Below are 11,271 nucleotides of genomic sequence, written 5' to 3' on the forward strand. Positions count from 1 at the left end.
TGGGGGTATAACATCACAAACTCATTGCCACATGATTCCATTGAGACTAAAATCAGAGCAAGAGTCAAAGAAGAATTAGGCATGTATTTGGATAATAGTATCCAAAATTATAATAGTGAATATTAACAAAAAAATGGAAAGTAAAACCTCTGGTTTCAGCCAATCTCAGTCAGGAACAAGCACACATAGGAAGCAGATTAGCCCACATCTGCCTGCTGGAGGGTTTGTTGTGTCTGTGCTGGCTGTTGTCAGAGACAGAATACCGAATTAGGTGAACTTTGTCTCATCCAGGCTGGCCATTGCTATGTTCCTTGGCATGAGTACTGTTGTTCTGAGCACATTCCAATTTGATTTTTAGATACACAAACTCTCTCTTGCAATTTCAGGTGGACTGATGATATTCCGTTGAGATGAGAGGTGCTATTTATAGGATGTGTGTACAGAAAAGTCACTGATACAACAAGAAGCAGCTCTATAGAAGTGGATTAGGAATAAAAAGATCTAGTTTCTATTCCCAGCTCTACTTAGTGGTTTACCCCTTGCTGGATTCCCATCTGTTGTCTGTCTCATCTATTTCCATGATAAGCTCTTCAGGATAAGCAATGCCTCTTCCTGTGCATACAGTGTCTCACTTGAATGCCCTAAGGAGGCATTTGTACGAGTGCCCACTGCAATACTGTCAAGCCTATTCCCCACTCTGGCATGATGCAAAAGCAACCCAAAACCTGATCTCTACAGGCTTTGGTACAAAAACTCCCCCCAAAATCTTAATACCCAGATTTTGGGGAATCCGCTGCCACCATCAAGTGCTTTTGAACCCACAAACTGGGGTGGACACTTGAAACCAGTCCCAGCACATCCCGAGCTCTTTTCTCCAAAGAGCTTGAAAAGAAAAGAGCTGCAGACTGTGATTGTTGTCCCCTTGTCAGAGGCATGCAGATCCCACAGACAGATTTTTCAGGACACAGAAGTGAGCCAATACCAGGTTAATTAAAAAAAGAAAGAACTTTTATTATTAAAACAATACCCCAGTTACAAGCATAGCTGGAATGGCTAGGTGGTAAGAGCCATCAATTAATATACTCATGGGCTGTGTCTAGACTGGCCAGTTTTTCCAGAAAATCAGACGCTTTTCCGGAAAAACTTGACAGCTGTCTACACTGGCCGCTTGAATTTCTGCAAAAGCACTGACTTCCTACTGTAAGAAATGAGTGCTTCTTGTGGAAATACTATTCTGCTCCTGTTCAGGCAAAAGTCCCTTTTGCACAAAACTTTTGCGCTAAAGGGCCAGTGTCGACAGCTCAGATTTGCTTTCCGCAAAAAAGCCCCGATCGCGAAGATCGTGATCGGGGCTTTTTTGCAGAAAAGCGCGTCTAGATTGGCACGGACGCTTTTCCGCAAAAAGTGCTTTTGCGGAAAAGTGTCTGTGTCAATCTAGACACTCTGTTCCAAAAATGCTTTTAACGGAAAACTTTTCCGTTAAAAGCATTTCTGGAAAATCATGCCAATCTAGACGCAGCCATGGAGGATTGCCCCATGGGCCAAAACTTAGTTGTAAAAGAGAGGAAAACCCATTTCTAACAGCATAGGCATCAGATGCAAATTCCCAAACCAGAAAACAATAAAGCCTGACGGACTTATCTTGACTTTACCCTGCTTAGACATTATGAATAGTCTTTTTCTTGGAGAGAGACAGAGAGACATGTCTTCTGTCTCCCTCAGTATCTAGAGAGCAAAGCTGGCTCAGAGACAAAGGAGGGAAAACCCCAAAATTTCTTTGTCTCAATTTGAAATCCCTATCTGCATTTCTATTGGCTGAGCAAATACCTGGGTAGGTACAGGGACATAGTTAACTCCTTATTCCCCAGGCTGCTGGCCATCCCTCATGGTTATGACAAATATGAATAATAAATGCAGTGTGATTGCAGAAGTGCAGTGGGCAAGCTGCTGCAGGCCTGTGCTTCTTGTAAGCTCCTTATGAAATTCAAATGCCACTCAGCTGATTAGTAGAGTGCCCACAGCTAGGTTTTTGCTTCTATTAGTGGTGCACATTCACACACAACTCAGTGCACATGAAATTTATTCCACACATGGCTGGGAAGGATTAGATGGAACATTGCTGCAAGCATGGATGCTGCCAAGGACAGACAAAAATGAAGTCAGAATTTTCAGGAGGTGCATGTAGTTCGTTCAAACTAAGGGGGATTTAAAAATGGGAGCCGGACGGGAACATGCAAATAAAGCCCAGGATGTTTAAATCCCGGGCTTCATTTGCAACTCCGGTTGCTTGATTTGCCTACCTAGCTTGAATTAATGAGCTAGTGTAGACATACCCTCAACAATTAAAAAAAATGAACACATATGAAAAGGACAAATCACATTTCAGAACAGAAGGGGGATGCAGGGGGGGGGGGGGAGGAAGGAAGGTAAGTGTCTGTGAGTTAATGATATTATAGGTGGGGAAAGTTAGATGTCTGTGAGCTAATGGTATTAGAGGTGATAATTGGGGAAGCTATCTTGGTAATGGGTAAGGTAGTTGGGGTCTTTGTTCAATCCCCCCAGAGAGTGTCGAATTTTAACATGAATGACAGTTCAGAGGATTCCCTTTCAAGTGCAGATGTAAAAGGTCTTTGTAGCAGAATGCAGGTGGTTAAGTCGTTGAGACAGTGTCCTTTCTGGTTGAAATGGCAATAAATAGTTTTTTCTTTGTGATCTTGTCTGATATCTGTTTTGTGGGCATTAATCCTTTGGCGAAGTGTCTGAGACGTTTTTCCAATGTACATAGCAGACAGACACTTTCGGCACATGATAGCATAAATTACATTTCTGGATGCCCAGGAATATGTGTTCTTGATCTTATAACTCACTTGGGGTATGTCTACACTACCCTCCTAATTCGAACTAGGAGGGTAATGTAGGCATACCGCACTTGCAAATGAAGCCCGGGATTTGAATTTCCTCATGGAATGAGGAGTACAGCTAGTTCGGATTAGGAAGCCTAATCCGAACTAGCTACTCCGTGCCGCGTGTAGCCGCGCGGCACGGGGTTCGAACTAGCCGGGATTTAAAAATGGCGGCGCCCGGCTTATGCAAATGAAGCCTGGGAAATTCAAATCCCGGGCTTCATTTGCAAGTGCGGTATGCCTACATTACCCCGCTAGTTCGAACTAGCAGGGTAGTTTAGACATACCCTTGGTTAGGTCCAATAATGGTATCAGCAGAGTGAATATGTGGACAAAACTGGCAACGGGGTTTGTTGCAAGGGAAGGTACCAGGGTTGGTATTAGTGTGGTATGTCCTGTGGTTGTTGGTAAGAATCATCTTGAGGTTAGCTGGTTGTCTATAGGAGACATTCATGTTAAAATTCGACACTCTCTGGGGGGGATTGAACAAAGGCCCCAACTACCTTACCCATTACCAAGATAGCTTCCCCAATTATCACCTCTAATACCATTAGCTCACAGACATCTAACTTTCCCCACCTCTAATATCATTAACTCACAGACACTTACCTTCCTTCCTCCCCCGCCCCCTGCATTCCCCTTCTGTTCTGAAATGTGATTTGTCCTTTTCATATGTGTTCATTTTTTTTAATTGTATCCTTTGGTATATATGGTTGTGACTATTTTCTTCCACTATTTGATCTGAGGAAGTGGGTCTGGCCCACGAAAGCTCATCATCTAATAAACCATCTTGTTAGTCTTTAAAGTGCTACATAGTCCTGCATTTTTTTTTCTACTTAGGGTTAACCCCTTATTTTTAGCTTTGACTTTTTTTTCACCTTCCTTTTTGAGGGATCACAATATAAACTTGATTTCAGGTGTTTGTTGACCAGATATATTCATTATGTGCCGCTTCTTTGTGCTGACAGCTAGGTCATTTGTATTTATAGACAGTTTTTGGTTTGCTTTTAGATACACTGACCATCTGTCCTGGATTCTTCAGAACAGTCATGATTTTTATTGTCCTGTCCCAGTAGTCCCATGAAGCCCTGAAATCTCCTGAAAAATCCCCAGGCTCCAAACGTAGCTAGAAGAGGCTGCACACAGTTGATTTGCCTCCCCCTTCTCCTGCCCCAGCTGGGGGAATAGGAGTCAGGGACATTTTCCAGGCTTTCTCTGCTGCTTGGGAATCCAGCCAATAGCAGCAGCAGGAGGTTTTGCCTGTTGGGGGTGCGCAAAAGCAAGTAAGTGAGGGGGGAGGGGATGTGGAGAAGCGGTGCGCAACTCTGCTGGGCTGGGGGCATGCAGAAAAGTGGCACACAGCTTAGCTGGGCTGGGGGGGTACAGGGAACCAACAAGCTGCTCAGCTGGGCTTTGGGGGAGAGGGAAGCCAGAAGCCCAGCGTGTGGGGTGGCAGCAGGGGATTGGAAATAACACCCTCTGCCTGGAAAAATGCCTCATTCAGGACCAGTCAAGTCCCAAGAATGTGGGACCAGGGAGATCCAACCAGTGTTTTCCCCAGGAATTGAAATTGGGAAGAGGGGGGTATTTGAATTTACAGGGGGGTGTCAGGGCCGATGAGGGGTGAGATCATGAGGGTGAAGGTGGACTGTATGGCACCATAATAAAAACTGAAAAATGTTTTATGACCTTTTTATTAAGTTTAACTCATGTTTTAAAATCACACAAAGTTGGCTACTCAAGCCTTCTATGAAGCACTACGTCTACATCCTTCTTGGTTTCTTATTATAATTTTGCACAACTCTGTTAATGAACTTCTCGAATGCAATGCATTCATCTTCGGTGGCTTCTTGTGTGTCCTGTACTTCCATTTCTTCAATTGATATGCTCATTAGTTCATTCACATGATCAGGCAGAAGGCGACTTCTTTCAGAACACAAAATTCTATTCAATGATGAAAAAGAACGCTCAACTGTAGCTGTTGTGACTGGGAGTAGCAAGAGATGAATTCCTACTTCTTTCATCCCAGGAAACATAGCACAAAAATCCGGTCAAGTCACTAGTGATGATAAAAAAGAAGTTGAAGTCAAATCTTCATTCATTCATTGTATGATATTCCACTCTGTGTTTGAATTCTCTATTCTGTCCTGGGCACATGGCAGCCCCATTACTGGTAGTGCCTCACTTCCCTCAACTGTCAGTATTTTATAGGACAGGCATCTGTAAAAGCCACATGGAGGTTGAGTAGAATCTAGGGGTACGTCTAAACTACATGGCTCTGTGGGCAGGGGCATGTAGATTTATTTGTTCAGCAAAGGCAAATGAAGCCACGATTTAAATGACCGCGGCTTCATTTACATTTACATGGCTGCCGCGCTGAGCCGACAAACTGCTGATCAGCGGTTTGTCGGCTCGCACGCTAGTCTGGACGTTCCCCCTGTCGACATCAAAGCCCTTTGTCGGCAGCCCCGGTAAACCTCATTCCACGAGGAATAACGGGGCTGCCGACAAAGGGCTTTGATGTCAACATTTAAATCACGGCTTCATTTGCCTTTGCCTATCTGTCTAATCTACATGCCTCTGCCGACAGAGGCATGTAGTCTAGACACAGCCTAGAAGTCGCTGTTGTAGATTTTTAATAATCAAGTCTGTGGACTTTTTAAGTTGTCTTAACAAACACTTCTTGTCCTCTTCATTTAAGGATTCAATATAAATGCCTTAATTAGTCAATTTCTGGACTGAAATCTTTGCTTCTTCCAGTACTTTTTTAATGGATAACTCTCTGATTGATCCAAATGTAGCTTCTGTTGCTGGACAAAGATCGACTACTGTTGTAGCAGATGCCTGGATGGCATTATTTAATAACCCAAGTGGTTTCAACAGGAGATTTACGAGAGAGAGAATAGCAATAGTCTTCTCTGAACGTAGTAGCAAAAGTAATCCACCAGCCTCACTACTTAGATCCATCCCATCTTGGTAGATACTTTCCAAAGTCAGTAATAATGGCTGGAGTAATTTTAAGACAACAGCCAAGAATCGCTCATGAGAAAGCCAGTGGTTTTTCCCAGGATGGACTAATTTGAACGTCAGTCCCAGTGTATCTTCTATATTTTCCAAGATATTCATTTTTTTTGGACTCTTGCTGAAAAAAGAATATAATGAAGACATTTAAAAAGCTATAAATATAAGAGAAACGGCTGCCCAGGGAGATCCCTTTAAGCACGTGTCTCAAAGGTGCTCCAGCCCCCGCCCCCGGAAAGGGCTGGTTCCCTTTTGCCCTCTGCAAAATGGTTCCGGGCTTCTGCTTTTGTGCAAAAGCGCGCCGCCAATGTAGACGTGCTTTTGCGCAAAAGCGCATCGTTATAACAATAACTCTATGGCAATCTAGACACGCTTTCGTGCAAATACTTTTAACGGAAAAACTTTTCCGTTAAAAGTATTTCTGCAAAATCATGCCAGTCTAGACGTAGTCCTGGTGTTTTGCTGCCTTTTCACTTAGTTTGTCAGCATTGGCTTTGCTGATCGGTCTGACAAACCAAGTTCCTCCACTTTTACAAGTTATAGCATTGGAAAGCTTTCCTTCCTCGTAAGCTTTTTTGCAAGCAGTGCACCAGTAGCCATTTAACTTCAATAAATGGGAACACTTTGATCGACAAACATTGGGAACTGCCTTTAGGTTCTGGACTCACTGTTTCTTCAGTAGGTAGCTGTATTTTTGCTTCGGGCTGGTCAGATGTAGATACATCACTTGACCCTTCAGATGACATGTTGATATATTCTTGATTCTTGATGTGTTCTTCACCTTGGTTAGTTTTTGAGGCCTTTGAGTGGAAAAATTGTTCTATTGTTTTTTGTCTTTTAATTTTCACTTTGACCTGCAACATATAAAAGAAATATGAATAAATTAAATGTTTTGTTAGGATAATAGAAAATACACCAAAACACATAACAGAAAATATCATATTGCCTCTATATAAATTCATGGTATGTGCACACCTTGAATACTGTGTGCAGATCTGGTCACCCCATCCCCAAAAAGATATATTAGAATTGGAAAAGGTACAGAGATGGGCAACTAAAATGATTAGGGGTATGAAAACAGGAGGAGAGATTAAAATGACTGGGAATTTTCAGTTTAGAAAAGAGACGACTAAGGGTGGATTATGATAGGGGGTCTATAAAATCTTGACTGGTGTGAAGAAAGTGAACAAGGAAATGTTATTTAATCCTTCACATAACACAAGAACTAGCAGTTACCCAATGAAATTAATAGGCAGCAGGTTTTAAAAAAACAAAAGGAAGTACTTCTTCACACAACATAAAGTCAATCCGTGGAACTCTTTGCCAGGGGATGCTGTGAAGACCAAAGCTATAACAGGATTAAAAAAAGAACTAGATAAATTCCTGGAGAATTGGTCCATCAGTGGCTATTAGCCGGGATGGGGAAGGATGCAATACCATGCTCTGAGTGTCCCTAGCCTGTTGCCAGAAGCTGGGAATGGGCAACAGGGGATGGATCACTTGATTACCTGCTCTGTTCATTCCCTCTGAAGCACCTGGCCTTGACCACTGTCGGAAGACAGGATACCGGGCTATATGGACCACTGGTCTGACCCAGTATGACCATTCCTCTGTAAAAATTAATTATAATAATAAAAAGGTTTAGTACAGAAACTCCCCAACATAATGACCTCTCAAGATAGCAATGATGTGAGATAACAACCTTGGCAAATAATGCATTTTAAAAATTTTGGCCTACTAGGAAACACATTTATATAAGTTTCCATTCCCAGTCAGAAATCTAGCATTCTGGAGCAAAGTCACTAAAATATAGTCCAACAAACAAATGTTTATTTAATGTGCCCCTCATGTTTCCCTCCACCACACCCCACTCACCGGTGTTGTCCTTGGTCAGTGGAGATTCAGAGTTCAGAGGTGTTTTCATGTGCGTACACCTCCCAGGTGGCACCTTGCTTGTTCCTCCAGCTGATCACTGTTCGCTCTGGCCACTGTTGTTCGTTGTGCCACCGTTCACTCCATCGCTCTGTTACCAATAGCCCCGTGCCGTCACCTTCTGCTGCCACCAGCCTCTGTGACCTCTGCGAGTTGGTCTCTTGAGGTTCCACCCAACTCTCAGTGCTTTCAGTGAGCTCTCAATGGGGGAACCTCCCTGCTGGTGCAGTCTGGGCTGTCTCTTACACAAAGACACTGTCCCCACAGCAGAACTAAGCACTTAGACTGATTATCAGTGATTTCAGCTGTAGTGGTCACTTAACAAAACAAAAGACTATCAGCTCTGTCTTTAAACAGTGGAGAGGGGCAGGTCAAATAGTACTTGTGACTCAGCCAGACCATCAAGCAAAACACCTGTCCCCACCCTCTATCTTGATGCCCTCAATCAGTCCAGGTTAAGTACAGTTCTACTGCCCTTTACTCAGAGGCTACGTCTACACTGGCCCCTTTTCCGTAAGGGGCATGTAAATTTCACCTATCGTCGTAGGGAAATCCGCGGGGGATTTAAATATCCCCCGCGGCATTTAAATAAAAATGGCCGCCGCTTTTTTCCGGCTTTTAAAAAAAGCCGGAAAAGAGCGTCTAGACTGGCCCCGATCCTCCGGAAAAAGCGCCCTTTTCCGGAGGGTCTTATTCTTACTTTGAAGTAAGAATAAGACCCTCCGGAAAAGGGCGCTTTTTCCGGAGGATCGGGGCCAGTCTAGACGCTCTTTTCCGGCTTTTTTTAAAAGCCGGAAAAAAGCGGCGGCCATTTTTATTTAAATGCCGCGGGGGATATTTAAATCCCCCGCGGATTTCCCTACGACGATAGGTGAAATTTACATGCCCCTTACGGAAAAGGGGCCAGTGTAGACGAGCCCATACAGTAAGAACCCCCCCCCCCCATTCAAGTGATTTGTAACCCAACCCCAGCCAAAATCTATCACTTGAGCAGCGCTGGATACCTAGGTAGATTAGGTATGAATGTAAATATAATCTAGTCCTGAAGCCTTTCCCCCCAGCCCCCAGCTCATCACTAGCTGTCAGGAAGAGTTCATTTTGACTTTGCTTACAAATCATAATTTGAAATTGTTAGGTTGGCCAACAGCACCAAAATGAATGCACTGACATAGTCATAAAAAACAACAGTTGTATAAGGAAGCTAGTTATGTTCATACCTTTCAAATCTATTATAGGTTTTCAGATACACATATCTTATCATACACTGTATATGCTTTTAAAGTGTGTATTAATGTTTCAATTTCAATTCAAATTTCCAAACAATCACTAAATTGGCATGTAACTAGTTCACAAAACTGGGGGGGAGGGGTGTTGGGGAAATTCGGAGGGGGGTATACACCCCCATTGGGGGGTAGGGAAATCCCTGGGTCCAACCCTTACCCCAAGTCCCCTCTTGTACCCTCTCTGCTGGCCAGATACCCTACCCTCAGTCCACTCCTACACCCCCCATCCTGACCAGACTCTGCACCCTCCCTCTTGGCCAGGCACCGCACCCCCACCCTGCTCCTCCATCCAACCGTTGTTTCTGCAATCTCCCTCTTGGCTACACACTGCACTCTCCCTTGCTCCTGCTTCCTCCTCATGACCAGAGACCCTACTCTCAGACTGATTCTGCACCCTAACTCCCACCCAGACCTCACAACCTCTCCCCTTCTGCACCCTCCCTCCCTCCCGGATCCTGCACCCCATCACTAACCTACTCATGCACACCAAATCCCTCATTTTTGTCCCCACTGCAGAACCTAAGGAGGTCCATAAAATCCCCCAGAAAAGTAAATCTATGGGAAGCCTTGAACCTCAGTCCCTCTGTCCCTTCCCCTCACCCCGTGGAGTTCCAGAGGAGTGAGGTGTCTCAGCTGGGGGCCACCTAGTGCTTTTTTTATTTAAAAAAAAAGGTGCCGGTACTCCAGGGGAAAAGGTGCCAGTACTCCAGAGGAAAAGTTGTTGAGCTCTGACTAGAGGTGCCGGTACTGCATCTGAAGATGCCAGTACTTCATACTGGGCAGTATCATCACAAAAAAAGCACTGGGGCCACCTAAGTGAGGGTTGCGGGGGTTGGGAGGAGTTTTTTTGCTTCTCACGTGTGTCATTCCCAACTAATTTTTCTGTTGGTCAGTAGCCTCTGACCCAAAAAAGGTTGCCCACCCTGTCATAAATAAGGAAAACATTGAAACCTTTTGTGTTAGACATAAATTAATATTTTACTTTATTTAAAATGAAGTTTGATAAACTAACATGAGGAAGTTGAAATACTTAATCTCTTTAATAATTTAAATTAAACCATTCTCCCTAGTTGCAGCACTAGCAAAATGGATCAGCTGTAATTATGTAATTAACGGTGAGTTTCCATTAGCAACTGGTGGTCCACGGAAAGGTTTACATTGAGCCAGTGGTCCACGGGCCAAAAAGTTTAAGAACCACTGAAACAGAGGCACTCCCAGGCTCTCTCCTCAAGAAACTGCCACAGGCTTTCTGCTGCTCCACAAGAGTCAACAGAAAGATCAGGTCTGTTACCACAGTGGTGAAATCACCGTGTCACTGCAGTGTGGATTATGGACAGACTCTTTGTGAGTCTACCTCATCAAAGCAGTTGATGATTTAAGCAGCATGCGACGTGAAAACACTTGGAGTGTCCATAGAAAGGCCGGATGTATCATCCTCTCTACAGAGCGTTGTCATGACTTGTGTTTCTGGATGAAAAAACCCTTTGTGAGCTCTGTGAAGAGGTCAGATATTTTGACTTCCAGTTTCAAGGGATTTGTTCTTCTGTCTTTGGGCTGCACGTTGCCTAGACCTGAATGGAGTTGGCTGTGACAACGCATTTCTGAGTTATTCTGTCACAAAAAGTGAAACCTGTGCTTAAGACCCCACGTCCAGTGAGAGAAAGTGCTGCTGTCAGAAGAAGTCAATTCAAAGTCTCTCCAATTTTCTTCAAAGATCACCTCTACCAGGCAGTGGTGGTTTTACTTATCGGTCCCTTATAAGTTTGAAGGGTGACTAAATGTTAACTGGATCTTCTTGGGTAATATCAAGAGATTGCTTTGGACCCAATCCGAGCTTAAAGTTTAAATTGGATCAGGCACTTTGTAAGCAGGCTGGGAAGAGGTCTCATTTGACAATCATTATTAGGTGTTATTTACATAATAGAGGCATTGCCATCAAAGTATTGACGTATATATTTCTCAGTAGCTTTACATATAAAATAACCCCGCCCCATTGATCTCCATGGGAAATGTACCTTTCCAGCAGTGGTGGTGAGGATTAGTGACATGGTCTTCTCCACCCTGTAATTGTCATGGTTACTTCAGTACTGTCATTCTGACTTGTGGAAACGCAGGACACCTGATAGTTTGGC

The 11,271-nt window shown here is 43.8% G+C and overlaps 1 long non-coding RNA gene across 1 annotated transcript; it reads right to left on the reverse strand.

The window, feature by feature from the left end:
• Nucleotides 1-5,539: 5,539 nt before the first annotated feature.
• On the reverse strand, nucleotides 5,540-8,028 carry LOC142819916 (uncharacterized). Its single transcript, XR_012897602.1, has 3 exons — nucleotides 7,433-8,028; nucleotides 6,593-6,778; nucleotides 5,540-6,045 (listed from the first exon to the last, which is right to left on the reverse strand). It is a non-coding gene; the product is annotated as an uncharacterized LOC142819916 (long non-coding RNA).
• Nucleotides 8,029-11,271: the final 3,243 nt, after the last annotated feature.

The sequence above is a fragment of the Pelodiscus sinensis genome, chromosome 25 (assembly GCF_049634645.1).
Source record: "Pelodiscus sinensis isolate JC-2024 chromosome 25, ASM4963464v1, whole genome shotgun sequence".
Taxonomy (NCBI): domain Eukaryota; kingdom Metazoa; phylum Chordata; order Testudines; family Trionychidae; genus Pelodiscus; species Pelodiscus sinensis.